Source organism: Rhinopithecus bieti, unplaced genomic scaffold (assembly GCF_001698545.2).
Source record: "Rhinopithecus bieti isolate Rb0 unplaced genomic scaffold, ASM169854v2 scaffold_36008, whole genome shotgun sequence".
NCBI classification, from domain to species: Eukaryota; Metazoa; Chordata; class Mammalia; order Primates; family Cercopithecidae; genus Rhinopithecus; species Rhinopithecus bieti.
In genome coordinates, this window is record NW_016816204.1 from 123,271 (window position 1) to 147,869 (window position 24,599).

Here is a 24,599-nt window from a genome sequence, read left to right on the forward strand (position 1 = left end):
GAGAGAGGGAAGGAGGGAAGGAAAGGAGGGAAAGGAAGGAAAGAGAGAGAGAGAGAAAGACAAGAGAGAGAGAAAAGTAGTAATAATAAAAGACACAAGGTACAAATACAGTGTTTGAATTCTTCTTTAGATGCTGATTCAAATAAACTTACTGTAAAAGGCTATTTTTGAAACAATTATGAAATGTGAATCTAAATTGGGTATTAATAGCATTAAGAAATTACCATTGTGAATAATATGATGGTGGGTTTTTTGAGACAATTCTCAGGCAATCTGGAGAATTTGAGGATGAAATAAGACATCTGGGACTTGTTTCATAGGAGAGGTACTTAAATCAAGTTTGGCAAATGTAAATAATTACTGAAGCTAGATAGCTGGATAACAGGAACATGGAGTTCATTATACCTATTATTCTTTCTCTGTGTATGTTTGAAACTTTTGATAATAAAAGCTTTGAAATAAAAAATTAAAATGAAAATCTTGATATATGATAAAAAAACAAAATTTACCCTAAAATGTTATTTCTTCCCAAAGAACCTACAAATTCCAGTGTGATATTTTGAAAATATCAATATGATTTTTAAATTCACGTGGAAGAATAATAAGAAAGTACCTACCTTCTGAAATAGATGAGTAATAATGATGGGATTAAGAGAGCAGTTTACTACCAGGTATTAAAATGTATTATTTGTTAATTGCTTTTGAAACAATTTGGTACTAATACAGAGATCAACAGAAAAATACAGAGTTCAAACACAGACCCAAGTACCTATGGCAATATAGTATTAAAATAAAGGTGATTTTTTTTTTTAGATGGAAATGAGGGAATTAGTACATTAAGCTGGCATAAAAATAGAACCATTTTCAGCGAAAAAAAGAAAAGTTTTCCTGTCACACTTTAACCAAAAAATCTTTAACCAAAAGTGTAAAAACAACAACAGCAGCAACAACAACAAAAACCCCATACAAATGAAAAAACAAACCAAAACAAAACAGAACCCATAAAGGTATTAGAAAATTCAACCACTTATTTTAATAACTAAGAGAAAGATTTCCTAATTATGGCACATACACCGAATACTACAAAGAAAAATTCTGATAGCTTAGACTTTGACATAAAGTAAAGGTACCATAAAATCTTTGAAGAAGCCCCCTTTGCCACTCTCCTGGTGCTGCTGAGGTAGCACCAGCAGTTAAAAAAAAAAATGGCTCTTGCCATTCTGGCCTCCCTTGTCTGACTCTAATAAGAGACTACAGCTTTGAGCCTGCCTATCGGCCAAGTGTAAATAGGTACTAACAACTGTATCTTGGTCCAAAATGCTCATTGTGAAGACAGGTGAATCAAATGACAATTTCCCAGGCATATCCACATTCCTGGAGAGTCCATATTTTAGCCTGCCTACACCCATTCTTGCATAACTACAATTTTTTTAAAAGAGCAATGATATAAACACTAACAAACAATAAACATATATATTCTCTAGAAGAAGGGCAAATGAAAATAATGAGAAACCATTTTTTATAATTTCACAGGCAAAGTTGTCATTTTTATATGAAAAAAGCAAAAGGCAATATCACTTATGGGGATGGTAATGCATCATTTTTTTAAAAATCTGGCAACAGACATCTACAAACAATATTGGTAATTAAGTTTTTATAGGATAATTAAAATGAATAGAGTTCTTTTACAAAAAAGATTTACATGCAGAAAGTGTAAGGGGAGTCTGATTCATACCTCAGTTATAACATCATCAAAATAAAAGTGTTACTGAGCACCCACAATAAAATTAGGCAGTTGTTAATCCAAGAGACTCTTATTATATCTAAAAGTACTCTGTGAGGCAATACAAGCACAAATAAAGTCATCAGAAGTTCATAGCTCTAGTGGAGGAGTAAGCATGAAAACAAAATACAAGCAGTGTTATAATAAAGGTATGAACAAAATACTTGGAAAGCACCAAAGAATATGGGGCATAATGAAAAGGTCAAAGAGTAAATGACAGATACGCTGGTTCTTGAAGTTTGAAGATTTTACCAGGCTGAAAACAAGAAAAATAAACTAAAGTGAATTATACATAGATAAACTCATATGCACAAAAATACAGAGACATGGGCAGGCTTTCTCTGAATTTAGTAAAAGATGGGGTCCATGGCCGGGCGCGGTGGCTCAAGCCTGTAATCCCAGCACTTTGGGAGGCCGAGACAGGCGGATCACGAGGTCAGGAGATCGAGACCATCCTGGCTAACACGGTGAAACCCCGTCTCTACTAAAATACAAAAAACTAGCCGGGCGAGGTGGCGGGCGCCTGTAGTCCCAGCTACTTGGGAGGCTGAGGCAGGAGAATGGCGTAAACCCTGGAGGCGGAGCTTGCAGTGAGCTGAGATCCGGCCACTGCGCTCTAGCCTGGGCGACAGAGCGAGACTCTGTCTCAAAAAAAAAAAAAAAAAAAAAAAAAAGATGGGGTCCATAATAGCATATTTTATGAAGGACTAACTGTGCATGACAATGATAAGCAGGCTGGGATCAGAGAGTTACATGATAAATCTGTATTTCAGAAAGACAATTAGGCAACGGAGTATCGAAAACTAACCAAAAAATGGGAGATAATTCTCCCTGGGTCTCTGAAAATTATGATCATGTAAAACTCATATCCACCAGCGAGGTTCCCAATGCTTACAGACTATTTTCTTGTTTAGTAGTGATATTGACAAATGAGACATTTTACATTTGTAGGATATGCATAATTTAAGGAACAAAAACTCTGCAAATGATCAATGTATCATGGTAAAAAATATCACATATGGGTAAAATCCATTTGAAGGGTAAAACAGCCCAATAAATATATATTTTTTATTTATCAGCTTCTTAAGACATAATTCACATACTACACAAGTCATCCCTTTGAAGTGTACAGTTCAATGGTGTTTAGTATATTTCGAGTTGTAGAGGCATCACCACATCAATTTTAGAACATTTTTCAACACCCCCCAAAAAAACCAGTTCACTCTTGAGTCACCACTTCCAAACATCTCATCTTCACAAGTCCTAGGCAAACACTAATTTATTTTCTGTCTCTAAAAATATGCATGTTCAGGTCACTTCTCAGACACAGAATCATAAAACGTGTGCTTTTATGACTGGCTTCTTTCATTTAGCATATTTTCAAAATTTGCCCATGTTGTAGTACGTATCAGTACTGCATTTCTTTTTTGTCAAATGATATTCTATTGTATGGATATTCCAAATTTTATTTATTCATTTATCAGGTAGTAACACACTTGGGGTGTTTCCATGTTTAGGCTATTATACATAATGGTGCTATAAACATTTGTGCAAACATTTTCATTTGTCTTGTGTATACACCTAGGAGCAGAATTGCTGTATATGGCAACTCTATGTTCAAATATTTAAGGAATTGCAAGATTCTTTTCCAAAAAGGCTACACCATTTAACATTCCCACCAGCAATGGCTTAGGGTTCTCCAAATCCTTGCCAAAACTTCTGTCCTTCTGATTATACCCATCATCCTAGCAGGTGTGAAACGGTACCTCATTGTAGTTTTGACTTTAATATACCTGACAGCTAATTATGTTGAGCATCTTTTTATGTGCTCCTTAGTCATTTGTATATCTTCTTTTGGGAAACTGCCTATTCAGATATTCTGCCCATTTTTAAAAGTGAGTTATTTGTCTTTTCATCATTATCGAGTCTAAATAATTCTTTATATATTCAAGATAAAATAGATATGTGAGTGCAATTTTCTCCCATTCTGTGGGTTGTCTTTTCACTTTCTTGATGGTGTCCTTTAAAGCACAAAAGTTTCAAAACTTGACAAAATCTAATTTATGTATTCTTTTCTCTTATTGCTCATGCACGTGACCTATCTAAGAATCATTTGCCAGCCCATATCCTATGCCCAGTCATAAACATGTATCCCTATGTCTTCTTCTAATGGTTGCAGTTTTAATTCTTACAGCTAAGTCTTTAATTCATTTTGAGTTAATTTTTACATATGAGATAGGGGTCCAGCTTCTTTTATTTTCCATATGGATGGGCAGGTGTTCTAGTACCCTTCATTGAAAAGACTATTCTTTATGCCATGGCACACTTATAGAAAGACAGGTTACCATAAATGTGAAGGTTTATTTCTGTTCTCAATTCTATACCATTAATAGATATGTCTATCATTATGCCAGAACTACATATTGGTATGGCTTCATCATACGTTTTTTAATTGGGAAGTGAGAAACACAATTTTGGTCTTTTTCAAGATTGTTTTGGCTATACTGGGTCCCTTGAATTTCCATATTAATTTTAAGAGCAGCTTGTCAAATTGTGCAAATAATTTAGCTGTGATTTTAGTAGGAAATTTAAATTTATTTTAGATCAATTTGGGGGAGAACTGCCATTCTAAAAACATTAAATCTTTTCAAAATATCAACATTTAATGTCTTTCCATTTAGTTTCCTTTAATGTCTTTCAATGTTATGTAGTTTTGAGAATATAAGTTTCACACTTCTGTTGTTATATTTATACTTAAGTACATTATTTCTTTTTAAGATATTTAAATGAAATTGTTTCATAACTTCATTTTCAGTTTGTCTACTAATATTGTGCAAAAATCCAATAGATTTTTCTATCTTGGTATTTTATCTGTCAACCTAGCTGAACGCATTACTTTTTTTTTCTTTTTTTTAAGAAACTGACGTTTATTTTCCATCAACCTTATTTACATGTTGCTTAACAGTGTGTGCAAGAACAGCTTAAGACCTTTCAGTGGTTGCTCCTACCCATTCAATGGCCTGAGCATTGGGAGCTGCAGACCAGCCTTCTGTGGCAGGCTGAGTGCTCCAGTCTTCAGTAGGGAACTGATGAATAGGTGCAGAGGGCACCTGCACACCTTCAGACCAGTCTGCAACCTCAGGCTGAGTAGCAGTTAACTCAGGAGCTGGAGCAGTCCATTCACCCTGAAATTCCTCCTTGGTCACAGCCTTTTCAGCAGCAGTCTGCTCTGCTTTTTCAATCTCTTCAGGATCTCTGTAGAGATCAGGCATGAACTTCCATGGGTGTTCATGGGAAATGGTGCCACACACGCGCAAAACTTCCTGGGCTGGCATCCACCACAGCAAACCCACTGAGTGAGCTCCCTTTTTGTTGCACGGAATGCCAATGTCCACATCAGAGGAGAATCTGTGTTACACAAATCAGTGGTAGATAGGTTAACGTAACATGCCTCTGTGACAGGTTGGTTGTCAGCCCTGAGGTTAGTAACCACAAGAAGCCGTGGCTCCTGGAAGGCTGCCTGGATGTGGTTAGTGAAGATTCCAGGAGTGAAGTGGCCAGCAACTGGAGTGGCTCCAGTGGCAGCAGCAAACTTCAGCACAGCCCTCTGGCCAATATTCCTGGAGGATAATCTAACACTGACATCAGCAGGGTTTTCAATGGCAACAATGGCACGAGCTGCCAGCAAAAGCTTCTCCCAGGTCCTCTTCAGATTTATGATGTGGATGCCATCACTTTTCCTCATAGAGATGTACTGTTCCATCTGGAAGCCAAGATTGGTACCATCTAAGCGGGTTGCTGCTGCAAGGAACTTAAGGACATCCTCCTCCTTCATTTGCAGGACATCCTCCTCCTTCATTTGCAGGACATCAAGGGCTCCGGACATGGTGAAAAGTTTCGCTTTAAGCTATGATGGGAATCCAGAACGCCATATGGACCCCTATGCCGGTAGTGTGAAAAGCCATTTATTACCTCTAACAGATTTTTAGGGGACTCCTTAAGATTTTTGTTTTGTATATAAGATCATGTTATCTACAAACAGATACAGTTTTACTATTTCCTTTCCAATATAAAAGCCTTTTATTTATCCAGTTCAAGTGTATGATTCAATGATTTTAGGTATAATCATACTTGTGTAACCATCACCACAAATAATTTTAGAACATTTTCTCACCCTAAGAAGAAACCTTGTACTCATTAGCAATTACTCCTAAATCTTCCCATCTTCTTCCAATCCTAGACTGATTTTTCCAACATGTTTCCAACATGTAAACATAGCGCACTTTAATTTTTCCTTTCCAAACCCCGAAGTTGCAGTAGCTAGTACATGCTTATAAATGATTTCATTGAAAACTGATCTTTCATCATAATGTGTTGTTTGAAAAGGAAACATCATGATTAAAAACACAGGAGATGATAAGTAAAGATATCCTGAAACTAACAGTATAAATACATGTCCACAATAAAACTGCAAAACCTACTTTGAACTCACGGTAAAATTATTCTACGTAATCAAAAATAGTTATCAAAAGTTTACTCTAGCCTGGGTGCAGTGCTCACATCTGTAATCCCAGCACTTTTGGAAGCCAAGGCAGAAGGATTACTTGAGCCCAGGAGTTCAAGACCTGGGCAACATAATGTGACCCCATCTCTAAATTTTATTTTTTTAAAGAAAAAAATTTATATGATAAAAATATTGATCAAATAAATACTCTGCATCATAATCACACATATTTCAAACTGCCAACAACGATCTAGAGGGCCAGCTATATATCAGAAAGCCTGTAGAAAGCCTGCTTTCTCAAATTTTCTCAAATTTTAGAGGGCTAACTGAAAACATTAAGTTAGTAGTCAAATGTATTTAACAAGGAAAGCAGATGGTCAATGTTATGACTATTTAAGCTAGTTCTGATTTCCTGATAACAATAATTGATATATATGAGGTTATGGGAGAACATCTATACCACATTCGTAACTTTTCAGAGATGTTCAGTACTTTTTAGAGATGGATTCATCCTAGGATTAAAAATGTAAATGACGAGTAAATGGGTGCAGCACACCAACATGGCACACGTATACATATGTAACAAACCTGCACGTTGTGCACATGTACCCTAGAACTTAAAGTATAATAAAAAAAAAAAATTGAGGTGAGTTCAGACAACTCATTTACTGTCATATGAACATAAATTCCTTTCGTTTGTTTTTCTAATATGTTTTAACAGTAGTATAGGGATTTGAATTAACAAAATTAACTGTACATATTTAAGGTGTACAACTGTTTAAATTTTGGCTTATGTATATAGCTGATGTACAATTAATCAATTTTAAATGTATCATTCTATTAGTATCATACATAAGGAAACTGTTCACTTATTTTCATTTAGTAATGTTTTACAGTTTTCAGAGTAAAGGTCTTCCAGATCTTTTGTCAGATTTGTCCCCAAGTATACCATATTATTTATGTGATAGAAAACATTTCTTTTATTAAATTTCAATTTCAAATTTTTGTTCCTAGTACAGAAAACTACACGAGTTTTAAGTACTGATCTTATATTCTGCAAGTGTGCTAAACTCAATTATTCATTCTAGTACCTTTTTGTAGATTCTACAGAATAACATACATAGATGATCATATCACTGAAGTATAATGATTGATTTACTTCTGTTTTTTAATCTAGAAGCACTTCTTTTTATTGACTAATTGCACTGGCTAGAACCTCCAGTACAATATCGAGCAGAAGCAGTGAAAGCAGACATCCTTATCTTATTCTTGATCTTAGTGAGAAAGCATTCAGACTTTCACCAGTAAATATAATGTTACCATTGGTTGTTTATAGATGCTAATTATCAGGTTGAGGAAATTCCTCTCTATCACCAGTTTCAGAAGTAATTTTATGAGGAATGGATGTTGGATTTTATCAAATGCTTGCTCTGTGTCTTAAGAGATAAACACACAAATTTTCTTTAATCATCATTTTAGATGGAGGATAAGTACAGTACTTGTTACTTCATCTTATCAAAAGCAAAGAGCTCCAACTTCCTTTAGATTTAATGAATAAAAAATACTTGGACTTCATGAATGCAATCAACTATGCAAATATACAACTTATATTTGTTAGATAAAGAACTCTTCTAACTTTTTTTGTGGTACTGCTCTGTCTCTGAGGCTGGAGCACAGCGGCATGATCATGGCTCATTGCAGCCTCTACCTCCCAGTCTGAAATAATCCTCCCACCTCAGCCTCCTGAGTAGCTGGGACTACAGGCATGCACCACCACACTTGGCTAATATTTGTAATTTTTGTAGAGATAAAATTTGTCATGTTGTCTTGGCTGGTCTTGAGCTCCTAGACTCAAGCGATCTGCCTGCCTCGGCCTACCAAAGTGCTGGGATTATAGATATGCTCCACCATGCCAAACTAGTAACTCTTTATCTACAATGAATTAGTAGACTCTTAAGTAAAATGGCTAAACTCAGCATAAATGGTTATCAACACCCTGGAGCAAAATACAGTACTATAGCTCAATATACTGTATGATGAACAATAAGAATATTTCAGACAGAGGCCAGATGCAGTGGCTCATGCCTGTTAATCCTAGTACTTTGGGAGGCTAAGGCAGGCAGATCATCTGGCCAACATGGTGAAACTCTGTCTTTACTAAAAATATAAAAATTAGCTGGGTGTGGTGGCGTGCACCTATAGTCGCAGCTACTCGGGAGGCTGAGGCAGGAGAATCACTTGAACATGGGAGGCAGAGTTTGCAGTGATCTGAGATGGGGCCACTGCATTACAGCCTGGGCAACAGAGTGAGACTCTGTATAAAAAAAAAAAGAAAAGAAAAGAAAAAAGAGAGTATTTCAGACAGAAACCTGAAGTAGATTAGTGAATTCCAGTAGAGCTGGAGTGTAAATAAGACCATGAAACCACTAACATTCATCATGATTATGTTAGAAGTATCTGATGTGTGATACTATGAAGCAGTAAATGACCCACAGTCTCTATGTATTACCCTAGAAGAAATTTCTATGTTTACCCTAGAAGGAATTTAGAAACATTAGGTTAAAAAAAACAAAAACAAACAAACAAAAAAACAAAAAAACACTGCAAAAGGTTAACTAGAGCTGGGCATGGAGGCTCACATCTCTAATCTCAGCACTTTGCGGGTCCAAGATGGGAGGACTGTTTGAGCCCAGAAATTCAAGACCAGTCTGAGCAAGAGAAACCCTGTCTCTACAAAAAATAAAAAAATTACCAGGCATGGTGACATGTGCCTGTAGTACGAACTACTTTGGAAGCTGGGGCAGAAGAAGCACAGGAGGTCAAAACTGCAATGAGCCATGTTCATGCCACTGTACTCCAACCTGGAAAACAGGTTCTACCTCCTGCAGAATTATTATTCCTGGGAAAAAGACAGGGTTAGTTTCCTGCAAACCTCTCCAAACAACATCTTTGTCAACCAATGCCAATACATAATTTCTAAAATGTACGTTTCTGTTTAAAGATTCTATATTTTAATGATTTATATGTATATCTATATAAAATTATATTTAACTATTTATACAGATATTGATACTTCATATTTGAGTTATTAACAATGAACTCACAGTCAACAGTAATGTAACTCATGCCTGAACCAAGTTTGTCTATTACAGATTTTTATTCTCTAAGGTGTGTCACAGCCTTCTTATGCTTAGAAACACTAGACAGCATATCTGCACTATGCTCGGGATTTTTTAAACAGAAAAATCAACAACAAAAAAATGTGATTAATATGTCACTATATATGCATTGAAAAGGACACTTGTTTACAGTATGACAGCTGAAACAACAAGGCAAATCATTACCTTCTTTGACCTCAGAGAGGAATGAACACATAAGGTGACTCAAATTTTTTGCTTCTCCACATATGTCTACAAATGACTACGAAAGCACCCTGAGTACTGGTTTTGGATTTACAAGTATATTTTAGTCAGTAGGTAAACTCACACATGCAAAGCTTCTGAAGAATGAGAATCAAAGTATAATGTGATCCACCATGGCCTTTATCAACATTTTATATCAGTGGCTCTTAACCATTTTTTGAGTTTTAGATTCTTTTGAGAATATGATAAAATTATGTATCCTCAGAAAATTCACACGTTAAAAAACTGTAATTTCATGGACTTACAGACCTCCTGAAGTCCATTCCAACTGACAATCCATGAAACATAGTTTTAAAGTGCCAGCTTTAAAGACTCTAGGCAAAGACGTTTTTTAAAGTATTCTTCAATAACCATTTTAGATATAAGCCATTGCTGAATGTGCTGAATATGAACTCTTCGTATTTACAAAATAGTCACTGCTATACATTTTCTGAATGTATAGTGCAACAATGATCAGGGTTTATCAACTAAATTAAAGGTGGTTTCATAGAGGATATAATGCATTTGCAGTTTTCATGATTTTAGAGGAAATTTTTCTTATGGAGTGCTAAAGCATCTACAGAACATAAGGAGAAAAGCAAGATATAAACTAATTTAGAGCGCTCTTCTTGCTTCTTAAAATGCTCCAATTTGGGGGAATGAACACATACAATATGAGGTCTCATAGCACATTGATATTTGGGTGTTTTTATTTTGCTTTCTGAGACAGGGTCTCGCTCTGTTACCTAGGCTGGAGTGCAGAGGCACAATCTTGGCTCGCTGCAACCTCTGCCTACTGAGCTCAAATGATCCACCCACCTCAGCCTCCCAAACGGCTGGGACTACAGGTGTATACCACCACGCTTGGCTAATTTTGTATTTTTTATAGAGATGGGGTTTCACCATGTTGCCCAGGCTAATCTTGAAGTCCTAGACTCAAGTGATCCACCTGCCTCGGCCTCCCAAAATGCTGAGATTACAGGCATGAGCCATGTCCGTATGGCACACTGATAATTATATCAGATTTGTAATTTCTTTTGGCTCTCTATATATGACATACCTACAAATACTGACTGTAATCCAGTATCTCTTTAGTCTCAATGAAAATTTTATTTGAAAGACTGCTAAAGACAATTTTATTTCACATTTGCAACTGACAAATTAATCTAGCAATTGTTTGGAAGTATCAACAAGAAAGCAAAAAATATTTTTTTAAAAAAGTAAACATCACAGAAACAAGTATCAGCAATTTGTTCAATATCAACCAATGAAGGCTACTTAATTGGCAGAGGAAATGACACCCTTTTTATAATTGCATTTTAGGATATAAAGAAATGCTAAGTAGAGTGTTCTATATTAAAACTTTCAAGATGTACTGAATATTTCAATATAAAGATTTAAAATACTATGTTTTAAGTACAAAGGGTCCAGAGATGCTGATAATATTTAAGTAATTATGAAAAACAAGACTATAATAATAGATAACGTCAAAAGTCAAAATATGGTTCTGCTTTGATAATCATTAAACCTGGCAAGGTTCCAGGTCTGATCACTTAAAAGGTATTTCTTGGTTAAAATAAAATCAAATAAAAAACGGAAAAATAAGTTGAATATACACTTCTCTCAAAAAGATGTATGCATGGACAACAAGCACATGAAAACATTTACAATATCATTAGTTATTAGGAAAAGGCAAATCATAAATACAATGAGATATAACTTTATACCCACTGAGTTAGATATTCATAGTATTTAAAACTGGAAAATAAAATAACAAGGGTCAGTGAGGATGTACACAAACTCGAACCCTCATAAGTTGCTGGAGAAAATTTATCTTGTTGCAGATGTTGTGGTAGACAGTTTGGCATTTCCTTAAAAAGTTAAATATAGAATTACCATATGACCCAGCAATTAAACACTCTTCACAGGTATTTGCCCAAAATAAATCAGCCAAAGCATTTAGGTAAGACAAAGAAATAAAGGGCATCCAAATTGAAAGAGAGGAAATTAAATTAGCCTTGTTCCCAGATAAAATGATCTTATACCTAGGAAAACCTAAGGACTCTATAAAAATGAATCAAAATCAGGCATTCAAAAGGCAGAAACAACTCCAATGTCCACTGAATGAATAACAAATGTGGTATAGCTATACAATGGAACATTATTCAATAAAAAAAAAAACGAAGTGCTAATACATGCAACAAAATGGGATGCACCTCCAAGACATTATTCTACGTAAACGAACAGACAGAAAATGTCACATATAGTGATGTTTTCATGCATATGAAAGCTCCAGAATAGGTAAATCCATTGACACAGAAAGCTGATTAATGGATGAAAGGGGCTAGCCAGAGAGGAGAATGACAAATGACTGCTTGATGCATATGGAGTTTCTCTTTGGAGTGATGAAAACTTAGAACTACTTAGAAATTATGGTTGCACAGCACTGTGAATGCAGTAAATGACACTGAATTGTATACTTTAACATGATTTATTTCACATTATATAAATTTTAAATCAGTTTTAAAACTTTCTTAAAGATAAGGCTGTTTTTAACCTAAATGTTAACATTAATTACCGAAGCATTGTAAGGAAATGATACTACAAAATGTGTTTCTTAGTAGGGTTTTCAGTAGCTCCGTGAAACACAGACTGCAGGAGAGCCAGACTGGATGTAGGGAGAACAGAGGAAAATTGTTCTGTAATCTAAAAGAGAAGTGAATAAACTGGAGAAAAGGAGAAAAAAAGTGTCAGGAAAAGACTGTAGGAAGTAGTGATCACTAGCATAGATTCTGTAAAACTCCCAGGAAGCTAAAAGAGAAGAAACCACAAGTAGTACCTGACACTCCAGCTTAGTGTTAGAATCCATTGGAATTCATTTGAAAGAGGCTGCTAGAACACACACACACACACACACACACACACACACACACACACACACGCCATAGCCTTTGCCTAAAGATAAAGGAAAGGAAAGGAAAACATTAGAAGAGCTGTAAGAGTAGGAATTGCCAGCTGTGGAAAAGGAAGAAGAGGAGCCAGAAAAGAAGAAAAACCTGAGGGAAAAGGTATCACATAAGCTAAGCATGACAGAGGAAAAGTTTCAGAGTTATGGTAAGGTCAACACTGATAAATGCCAGAAATAAGTCAAATAGACAAGAACTGAAAAGTGTTCACTGGATTTGGCAACTAAAAGTTCATGGGTGACTCCTGCCCACTGGATTTTTAAAACGTGGTGAGAGCAGATGAATGCATCAGAGATAAAGAAGTGTGAACTACACTGTCAAGAAATTCAGCTGAAATGAGGATAAGGCAAAAGTTGGAAAGTTTGCCCATTTGTTTCAATATTGGGATAGGAGCACATTTACAACAAAGTTAGCGAAGATCAAGAAGAGAATAAGGTTTGAGATTAGACTCAAGGCGTGAGAAGAAAATATAGATAAAAGGTTTTAAATATAGAAGGAAAGAAGGGAAAGACCTATTCCTCAAATATGGGTAGCAATAAGAAAGTACAGGTGTGAATGTAATTAAGTGTGGTTATGTATAATGCACCAAAAATACTTAATGATTCAAATGATTGCTTACTAGAAGAAGTTGAAAAGTTACCTCCTATGGGTGTGTCTCTGAGTCAGTGAGACTAGGGTCTCCAGACTCCATGCCACAGATCCCAAGGGAAGCCCCAGACTTAGCTCCAGCTCCTCCTGCTGCAATAGGGGATGCATCCTGTCTGTGCAGAAACAGGAATCTGCTGGGAGATGGGTGCCACTTGAGCTAATGAGACAGGCACACCAACCTCCATCTCACAGCTGATCCTCAGGTGGTCCATTCTCTGCTCTGACCCTTCTTGCTGTGGTCTGAAAATAATTCTGTGCAGAGATCTGCTGGAAGAGGGGTATCTGGGTAAACAAGACGGGCTCTCCAGATTCTCCAACACAGGAGATCCTGAGGGAGCCCAGTCTCAGCTCCAGCCTTTCCTGCTGCAACCAGGAAACTATCTTGTTTACAGAGTCTACCAGCGAGATGCATGCTCAGATCAGGTTCTCCAGCCCCCATCCCACAGCAGATCCTGAGAGGGTCCAGTCTCAGATCCAGACCCTCCTCCTGCTGTTAGGCAACTCTCCTGTCTATGCAGGGACCTGCTGGGAGACACACCCATCTGAGCCAACATGACAAGCACATAAACCTCCATCCAACAGTAGATCCCAGGGTGGTGCAGTTTCAGCTTTGGCTCCTCTCACTGCAGTTGGAGAAGTATCCTATATGTGCAAGAACATTCAGGGCGATGCACACCCCTCTGAGCCAAGACCAGGTTCTCAATCCTCTGTCCCACACAGTCTCACCTCCAGCCTCTCCTGCTGTAGTCAGGGAATAATTCCATCTATGGAGGGACTTGCTGGGAGACACAGTCCCAACTGGGCCCATGTGACAGGCATATCCATATGAAGGGGCCAGTCCTGGCTCCAATCCCTCTTGCTGCAGTCAAGAAACTGCCCAGATTATACTGGGACCTGATGGGTGATGAATGCCAATCTGAGCCAATGAGGTAAGCCAATCAGCCTCCTTCCCACATTAGATTCCAAAGAGGCAGTGTCTCCAGTCCAGTCACTCTCTTTGTAGTCGGGGACCTATCCCATCTGTGCAGAGATTTGTTGGGAGGCACACCCATCTGGACCACTAGGAGAGTCTTCTGGCCTCAGGTGTCTGGACGGCATTCCCACGCAGCCCAAGTACCTTCCTTGGGTCTTTCTGAGGTCCATCTGGGCCAGAAAGCTGCATCAACCTTGGAGCCCTTGCAGGACTCAGCAAACCTGGGCCTAAAGCATCCTCTAGTACTGAGATGGCTGTAATTGGTCAGAAGCTCAGGGAATGCAATAATCAGTCAGCTTTAGAATCCCTGGAAGGCCTCTTGAAGAAGGACAGGCACAAACAAAGTCAGGCTGGGAAGACTAAAATAAATTACAAATCCTTCAATGCACAGACATCATCACACTTTTAAAGCACTAAGAACATTGAGGGAAATACGATCACACCAAAAGAACAAAATAAGGTACTACAGACTAATCCCAAAGTGACAGAGATTTGTGATCTCTCCAAAAATTTAAAATACCTCTTTGAAGGAAGCTCAAATAACTTAAAGAAAACATGAAGAATCAATTCAGAAATTTATGAGAGAAATAGAGACTGAAATAACTTTTTTAAAAAAACAAAAATCCTGCAACTAAAACAAAAATTAATGAAGTGAAAATTGCAATAGAGAGCAACAGAAGCAGAATTAATCAAATAAACAAAAGAATCAGTGAGCTCAAAGAAAATGATTAAAATATGGGGAAAAGAAAAAATAAATAAAAGGAAGAACGCTTACAAAATCTATGAGAAGTCAAAGAAGAACTGAGAAAGACAAAGGGGTAGAAAACTTACAAGGAAATGATAACAGAAAACTTTCCATACCTGAAAAAAGATATAAATATTCAGGTAGAGTAAGGTCAAAGATCACTAATTAGATTGAACACAAAGAAGATGACTCTAGGACACATTATAATCAAACTCACAAAGATCAAAGACACAAAGAAAAAATTCTGAAATCACTGAAAGAAAAGAAGTAAATAACACGTAAGGAAGATCCAATATGCCTGGTAGCAGACTTATCAGCAGAAACCTTATAAGCCAGGAGAATGTGGAACAATATATTTGGAGTGCTGGTGGGGAAGAAACTGTCAACCAAGATTACTGTGCTCAGCACAATTATCCTTCAAAACTGAAGGAGAAATAAAGACTTTCTTAGACAAACAAAAGCTGAGGGAATTTATCATAATGAGACTTGTCCAATAAGAAATGCTTTAAAAACTTCTTCAAACTGGTATTGAGTGTTATATTAATACTGAAAATAAAATGAGTTATATAAAATGAGTGTTATATTAATACTGAATTTGCAGTGTTTAAAACACTAATATCTGTAGTAAGACGACTAAAAGACAAAACTATTAAAATAAAATACTAAATAACTAAATATTTAATAATAATTTATATAAATAATATTTTAATAATAAATTAAAATGAATAATAAATTTAACATTTAATAATAACTATTAAAAATAATATCAAAGTTAAGTTGATTATCAGTTTTAGATACTTGCTATAACTACAGGATGTTTATTTATAAGCCTCATGGTAACCACAACGCAAAAATGGATAAAAAGCAATAAATTAAAATGTACTCTTAAGAGGAAATCACCTAACCACAAAGAAAGACAGTAAGAAAAGAAGCAGAAGAAAAGTTAAAAACAACTAGAAAACAAGTAACAAAATAAGAGCAGTAAAACCTTATCTATCAATAATACTGAATATAAATGAACAAAACACTCCAATTAAGACACAGCATAGAAAAGGCATGGTGGCTCACGCCTGCAGTCCCAGCACTGTGGGAGGCCGAGGTGGATGGATGATGAGGTCAGGAGTTTGAGACCAGCCTGGCCAACGTAGTGAAACCTTGTCTCTACTAAAAATACAAAAATTAGCCAGGCATGGTGGTGCATGCCTGTAGTCCCAGCTACTTGGGAGGCTGAGGCAGGAGAATCACTTGAACGAGGTAGCTGGAGGTTGTAGTGAGCCGAGATCACACCACTGTACTCCAGCGTGGGGGACAGAGTGAGGCTCCATCTCAAAAAAAAAAAAAACCCAAATAAAGACACAGGGTGGGTGAACGGATTTTAAAACAAGACCCAAATACATGCTGCCTACAAGAAACTCATTTCACCTAAAAGACATATAGATACTGAAAGTGAAGAGATGCAGAAAATATTCTAGTCAAATAAAACCAGAAAAGGGCAGGAATACCTATAATTGTATTAGGCAAAATAGACTTTAAGTCAAAAACTATAAAAGGGACAAAGGAGATCATTATATAATGATAAAGGGGTCAAGTCAGCAAAAGAATATAACAATAATAAATATATATGCACCCAACAACGGTGTACCCAAATATATAAAGCAAATATTATTAGATATAAAGGGAAAGAGAGAGAGAGCATGAGAGAGAGCGAGTGTGAGTACACAGGAGCAAGAGCAAGAGATAAATACAGTAATAGTAGGGGATTTCAATTTCCTACTTTCACCTATGGACAGATCATCCCAACAGAAAATCAACAAACACTGAAGTAAAAAACTATACTCTAGACCAAATAAACCTAAGACATTTACAGAACATTTCATCCAACTGCCTCAGAATACACATTCTTTTCATCAGGACATGAACATTCTCCAGGAGAAATCTTATACATTATTAGACTAGAAATATACATTATTAGACTAGAAATATAAGAACATCAGTGTTCTTATACAAAAGAAACATAAGATGTTCTTATAAGAAATATAAGAACATCAGTGTTTAACTTCAAACAGTGAAGTTAAACTATACTCTAGACCAAATAAACCTAACAGGCCTTTACAGAACATTTCATCCAACTGCCACAGAATACACATTCTTCTCATCAGTACATGGAACATTCTCCAGGAGAGATCTTATACTTCTAGTCTAATATATTAATTAGACTATATTATATTAGAACTGATAAATGAATTTAGTAAAGTTGTCAGATACAAAATCAACATACAAAAGTCAGTAGAATTTCTATACACTTAGAGCAACCAACCTGAAAAAGAAATCAAGAAAGCAAATCATTTACAATAGCTACAAAAAAATAAAATAACTAGGAAATAAATTTAACCAGGCAGATGAAAGATCTATACAAGGAAAATTATAAAACACTGATGAAAGAAACTGAAGAGAAAAGGAAAAAAAGACATCCCATGTTCAGGAATTGAAAGTCTATTGTTAAAATGTTTTTTTCCCTTAATTACAATTTTTTTTTCTTTTACACAGAGATAGGATCTCTCTCTGTTGCTCAGACTGGAGTGCAGTGGCATGATTATAGCGTACTGCAGCCTTGACAACCTGGGCCCAAAGGATCCTCCTGCTTCAGCCTCCCAAGTAGACGGAACTACAAGTGTATGCCTAGCTAATTAAAAAAAAAAGTTTTTTTAGAGACGGTCTCATCATGTTGCCTAGGCTGGTCTTGAATCCCTGGCCTCAAGCAATTCTCCCACTTCAGCCTCCCAAAGAGCTAGATTACAGGCATGAGCCACCATGCTCGGCTTTGTTAAAATATCTTTACTAACCAAAGTGAGCTACAGATTAAATTCAATCCCTATGAAAATAACAAAGGCATTCTTCACAGAAATAGAAAAAACAAATCCTAAAATTCACATGGAACCACAGAAGACCCCAAATAGCTAAAATAATCCTGAGCAAAAAGAGAAAGCTGGAGGCATCACACTACACAAATTCAAATTATATTACCAAGCTACAGTAACCAAAACAGCATGGTACTGTCATATAAATAAATATACAGACCAAAGATATCCATATGGAGAATAATAAAACTAGATCCTCATGTTATACCATGTATAAAAATCAAGTCAAAATGGATGAAAGACTTAAATGTAAGACCTGAGACTACAAAAGGGAGGCAGAGACAAGAGGATTGCTTGAAGCCAGGAGTCAAGGTTACAGTGAGCTATGATTGCACCAATGCACTCCAGACTGGGCACCATAGACTCCCCCAATCTCTTACAATAAACATGATTTTAGTCACTGTAATTTATTCTGCTATTATCCTAGTCTCTTTTAGCATTATGTACAATTTGAAATAATTATGACTCAGAGTACCATTTAAAAACTATTCAATATTTACAAATTATGTATGCTACTAAAATTTTTTCTCAATTAACTATGTTCGATTCATCTGCACTTCTAAAATGTTGCTATATTTATGAATGGATCTGGAGAGATGTAGTATTTGTTGATGATAGCTTATTTAAAACTCTAATAACTTTGTCTTTCCTTTGTGGTCAAACACAAGAATTCCTAGCTCTGAGGATGAAAAGTTTTGTCAGTTTTCTACATCACTATGAGAAAATATCTACTTACGTGGGTATGGAGGAGTTTCTAGTATAAAACTGTATTCATAAAGAAATAATCCATATGCTTTTACATAAACTTTATTCTAGATTTTCAAAACAGAATCAGCTATATTACTTTGGTCACAAACTTCTTCACACATAATTTAGTAGGTACCTTTGAGAATAAACTTTGAAATAAATAATTGGACCACAGTTACTTTGTATTAGACACAGATAACATTAAATCAACTGTTCTACATCACAGTGAATTTTAGAAGTCTATATTAATGCTAAGTTAATGCATTTCCCTTAAAAGTTCCACAAGGTTAACTTACGAAACACAAGGTTAATACTATCAAAATACAGCAAAAGCCTGTCACTTGACATAAATATTTTTGGATATGAGGTAATTTCATAACAAGTATAAAGATATGAAATAATTTTGTATCTGCTGCAATTATGAGGTAAATTTAGAATTTTTGAAACTTTATTATTGTAACTAAATTGTTCACTAAGTCCATTTCTTTAGTTTGCATGACAATCGAAAGTACTGAGAAAAATTATTAATTAAAAAATTCTAAAGCATTTCTTTCCTGTGGACATTATTAAATGGAGTTTTAAGTCAATACTTCATTTTATCAAGGTCATTACACTTTTATTTTCAATATATTCTGAAATACATATACATATATATATACACAAACTCTGTTCATATAAATATAATTTCGTCACTAGATATCCCAGACTCAATCTATCACTTTTTTTTAGTTTAACATATGAGGATTGAGGGAAAAATATTCAGACTGCTCATTGATCACAGATTATAGGCACATGCAAATGTGACATAAAACATTTATCTACTTATACCAAATACTAGTCATTAGCACCATATTTTCTACTTATTTTATCTGTCTGTGTAAGGAAGGAAGCATAGAAAGGGCTTTAGGTTTACAAACAGACCTACAGTTAAATTGTGTGAGCCAGAGTTAAGTTAACAAACCACAAAGGGCTAGGCATGGTGACTTATGCCCGTAACCCCAGCACTTTGGGAGGCCGAGGTGGGTGGATTGCTTGAGCCCAAGAGCTTGAGACTAGCCTCGGCAACATGTAAAACCCCGTCTCTTAAAAAAGAAAAAAAAAAAAAAATTCACTGGGTATGGTGGGATGTGCCTTCAGTCCCAGCCGGGAGGATCACCTGAGCCCATGGAGTTCGACGGCTGAAATGAGCCTTGATCGCGCCACTGCACACCAGACTGGGTAACAAAGCAAAACTCCATCTCAAGAACACCACCACCACCACCACCCCACGAAGGTCTGATATTTAACTGTTTTTCAATCTGCTGCTTTCTCTCTGCATACACATACGCACGGACACACAATGACATAAGGACACAAGAACTGTGGATCAGAAACAAAGACAATTTATTACTCGTAGCTAAAGCAGCAGCTAGAACAATATATTTAGGCCAGTTCCCTGAGCTCCAATCTCCATAAGGCAATGCAGTAAGGGATGAATGTTACTAGTGCATACAGTAGAGAGCATCACAGGAGAGTAACCCCCAAATTAAGGAACTCTGATCTTATATTGGTTTGCTACTCTGCTCTGCCCCAGAAAGATTGCTCATTACACTCAAATATTAGCAAGTCTCCTCTGGGAAGGGGAAGAGAAGTTATTTTATTTTTATTATCCTTGGATGTCTCCGGGGAGGGACATGTCAGTAGTTTTACTGTCTTGAAATTTCTCCTTATACAATTGGCACTGTAAATGCCTTTCCTTAGAAGACTCAGACTGTGCAGGAACATGAGAAATCCATGAGCTGTCTCCCAACACTCTGGTTCCCATTTGTAAATGGGATTAATAATGTATACATAGAAGTTATACTGAAGCACTGTAACGTTTAGATGTAAGGGTGACTAATGTATAGAAAAATTAATTATTTGAGACATTGGCTGTTGGAATAGACTTGCTAGAGATGTACTGAACAGGAGTGTTTTTGATTCTCTTGGTACAAAATGAAGAAAGGAAAATCCTACTATCCATTTATAATATACCATCCAATTTATAAAATGGGTATTTTATAAAATAATTCAATAATATCTACTGTACAAACAGAATTTAAAAAGAACCCTTCATTTATTCTAATTAATCTATTTCACAGTGATTTTAATGCTGCAGAGTGTGATCCACTAGTGGAAGATATGAGCTGTAATTGGTCACAATCATCATTTAAAAAGTTAACAGAATATCAAGGTGCAGTGAAGGTATTAACAATATGAATTCTTCAGTGAAATATTTCAGATACATACACACACATACACACACACAGAGGTATCCTTGGTAGCAACTTAAATTGTGTTTCTTATCATGGATTGATTGGCAAATACACTCATTTGCTTGTATAAATAACATAGATAAGTAGCACTATGCCTGAGAATTGAAAACTTAAAAATAGCACCTAATGTTTACCAACAAACACTTAAGAGGAAACCTGAGTTTTTAAATATAATGAAAATTAGAAAAGATACAGACCAATTGTCCAAATTTCAACTGTAGACAAGATAATAGAAATAAATAACAACAGGAAAATCAAAGCAAATGGTCCTGAATGAAAAGGGCTAAATATCTTAATAAGAAAGTTAAACACTTTTAAAATTTTTCCAAATGACAATGTGCTTTTCTGTTCAGTCTCGGAAAATGCTATCTGTAAATCTTCCTCAACTCATATTATCCCACAGACTACACTTCTAGCAGATACTAAGTATTAAAGAAGATAAAAGCCATGTGGAACAACCACTACCCCAAAAGGGCTTACAACAAAATAAAGTTAAATATTACTCCATACACATTATATCATTAATTCTTCATTGCACAAAGCTAAGTATATACTTTATGTACTATGTGAAATATTTTGCTTCTTTTGGGTCATTTGGGTCATTTCATTATTCCTCCAGGCAGCAGAGAAGTTTTTAAAAAGTTAACTTAACTTATATATACTTAAGTTTTTTTTATAGATATATACATATACAACTTAACTTATATATACACACATACATATTCTGTTAACAATTCCAAGTAATCTTGATTAGGAAGCAAGTGCTTTTACTAATAGTTGGTTTATCTTACAAGAATATTAGCAGAAAAACACTTCATGATACGTATCTTGCCATGTGAGCTTGGCCAAATAATAAACTCTTCAGATAGACATATAAAATCAGAAAAGAGCAGGTGCAGTGTCTCATGCCTGTAATTATAGCACATTGGGAGACCAAGACAGGAGAACACAGAGCAAGACCCTGTCTTTAAAAAGAAGGAAAAAAAATACTGACCCCAGTACAGACAAATATATGGAATGAATACTTGTAATGAAGTTTTAGTGATATACCACACTCTGCTTAATGTATTATAAATGCATACAGCTCCAATAATCATTATCCCAAAGAGTGGAAACAGTGAGTATCAGTGAGAGAAAATAAAATATCCAGCAACTCAAATTTAATTTAAGTGCTAATTGATCTTTCTGTTTAACTTTTTTAAGACAGATAATAAATTAAAGTGGAGTGATGCCATGAAATATTGGAGATATAGTAGACCTCAAGAATCATATAACAGATCAAGTAAGCTGAATCATTTGCCCAAAATGACTTAGTTGCTTGGTTGGCAGAACATGGAGTAGACCCTCCACATCATGAGTTCCCACCAAACCTGGTGGTCACTTGTTATGACTGTTTCTATCATCTAATATGTTGACAAAGTTTTCCTTAAGACTATAACAAATAGATGTATTCCTCTAAATAATCATAAAGGAGTTGGAGTTTATCATGGTTACCTTAAGCAGTATTCCAAAGCTGATATGTATTCAAAACCAATACTTGTTTTAATAATTATTTAAGGACTTCATGAATAATTATCAAAGAATGTTAAGGTTAAAGGAAAGGTTTCACGGGGGAAGTTTCTACTGTTTATGAAGGAATTGTGTAGGGATAACAGAGACGCAATTTTTCTATGAAAAAATTCAGAGAGTTACTGGAATACTTCTGTGAGAGTCATTGAGGCTGTGCAGGTGATTCTTATCAGGGCAGCATAGGATCTACTACACTGAAAATAAGATAAAAATTGCTATCTGACCTCAGACAAGAACTTATTCCACATGCTCAAGACAATGAGTTTAACTTCTCCTATTCTTACACACATCTTCTGTTCAACAGTAGTAATCAGTAGAGAGACTAATCAAAGTCAGTGATTTCATTGCTTGTGTTACAATTCGTATACCAATTTGTTGAATACTTATTTTTAAAGGCAGTTTTAAACTGATGCTTATTCTGGACAAAGGAAACCCTTTTTCTTAATTCAGAGTGATTTAGAGCATTTTAAAGCTATACTTCCAATCTATGACTTTCTGTAATTCAGAAAGGATTATTTAAATTCTCAAGGAACTCTATATGCAAAATCAAGTAAACTGAACTTTTTTGTTTCTTTTTTTTCTTTGAAACTGAGTCTTGCTCTGTCACCCAGGCTGGAGCACAGTGGCGCAATCTCAGCTGACCGCAAGCTCCACCTCCTGGGTTCACGCCATTCTCCTGCCTCAGACTCCAGAGTAGCTAGGACTACAGGTGCCTGCCACCACGCCCGGCTAATTTTTGTATTTTAGTAGAAACGGGGTTTCACCATGTTAGCCAGGATGGTCTCGATCTCCTGACTTCGTGATCCACCTGCCTCGGCCTCCCAAAGTGCTGGGATTACAGGCGTGAGCCAGCGTGCCCTGCTTTTTTTTTTTTTTTTTTTTTTTTTTTTTTTTTTTAACTTTAAGTTCTGGGATACATGTGCAGAACGTGCAGGTTTGTTACATTGGTATACATGGGCCATGGTGGTTTGGCGCACGTATCAACCCATCATCTAAGTTTTAAGCCCTGCATGCAATAGGTATTTGTCCGAATCCTCTCCCTCCCCTTGCCCCTTACCCACCAACTGGCCAAGGTATGTTATGCTCCCCTCCCCGTGTCCATGTGTTCTCATTGTTCAACTCCCACTTATGAGTGAGAACATGTGATGTTTAGTTTTCTGTTCCTATGTTACTTTGCTAAAAATGATGGTTTCCAGCTTCGTCATGTCCCTGCAAAGGACATGAACTCATCCTTTTTTATGGCTGCATAGTATTCCATGGTATCTATGTGCAAGATTTTCTCTATCCAGTCTATCATTGATGGGCATTAGGTTGGTCCTAAGCCTTTGCTATTGTAAATAGTGCTACAATAAACACATGTGTGCATGTGTCTTTATAGTAGAATGATTTATAATCCCTTGGGTACATACCCAGTAATGGGATTGCTGGGTCAAATGGTATGTCTGGTTCTAATCCTTGAGGAACTGCCACGCTGTCTTCTACAATGGTTGTACTAATTTACACTCCCACCAACAGTGTAAAAGCATTCCTATTTCTCCACAACCTCACCTGCAACTGTTGTTTCCTGACTTTTTAATGACCACCATTCTAACTGGCAGGAGATGGTATCTCATTGTGGTTTTGATTTGCATTTCTCTAATGACCAATGATCATGAGCAATTTTTCATGCTTGTTGGTTGCATGTCTTCTTTTGAGAAGTGTCCATTCATATCCTTCACCCAATTTTTGATGGGGTTGTTATTTTCTTGTAAATTTGTTTAAGTTCCTGTAGATTCTGGATATTAGACCTTTGTCAGATGGATAGATTGCAAAAATTTTCTCCCATTCTGTATGCTGCCTGTTCACTCTAATGATAGTTTCTTTCACTGTGCAGAAGCTCTTTAGTTTAATTAGATCCCATTTGTCAATTTTGGCTTTTGTTGCTATTGCATTGGGTGTTTCAGTCATGAAGTCTTTGCCCATGACTATGTCCTGAATGGTATTGCCTGGGTTTTCTTCTAGGGTTTTTATGGTTTTAGGTTTTACATTTAAGTCCTTAATCCATCTTGGTT

At 36.1% G+C, this 24,599-nt stretch overlaps 1 protein-coding gene and 1 pseudogene across 2 annotated transcripts in view; both read right to left on the minus strand.

Moving 5' to 3' along the window:
- Positions 1–24,599, minus strand: part of ADK (adenosine kinase) — a 285,891-nt gene that overhangs the window by 55,816 nt on the left and 205,476 nt on the right. The gene's annotated exons all lie outside the window — the stretch shown is intronic.
- On the minus strand, positions 4,765–5,669 carry LOC108516846 (40S ribosomal protein SA-like; annotated as a pseudogene).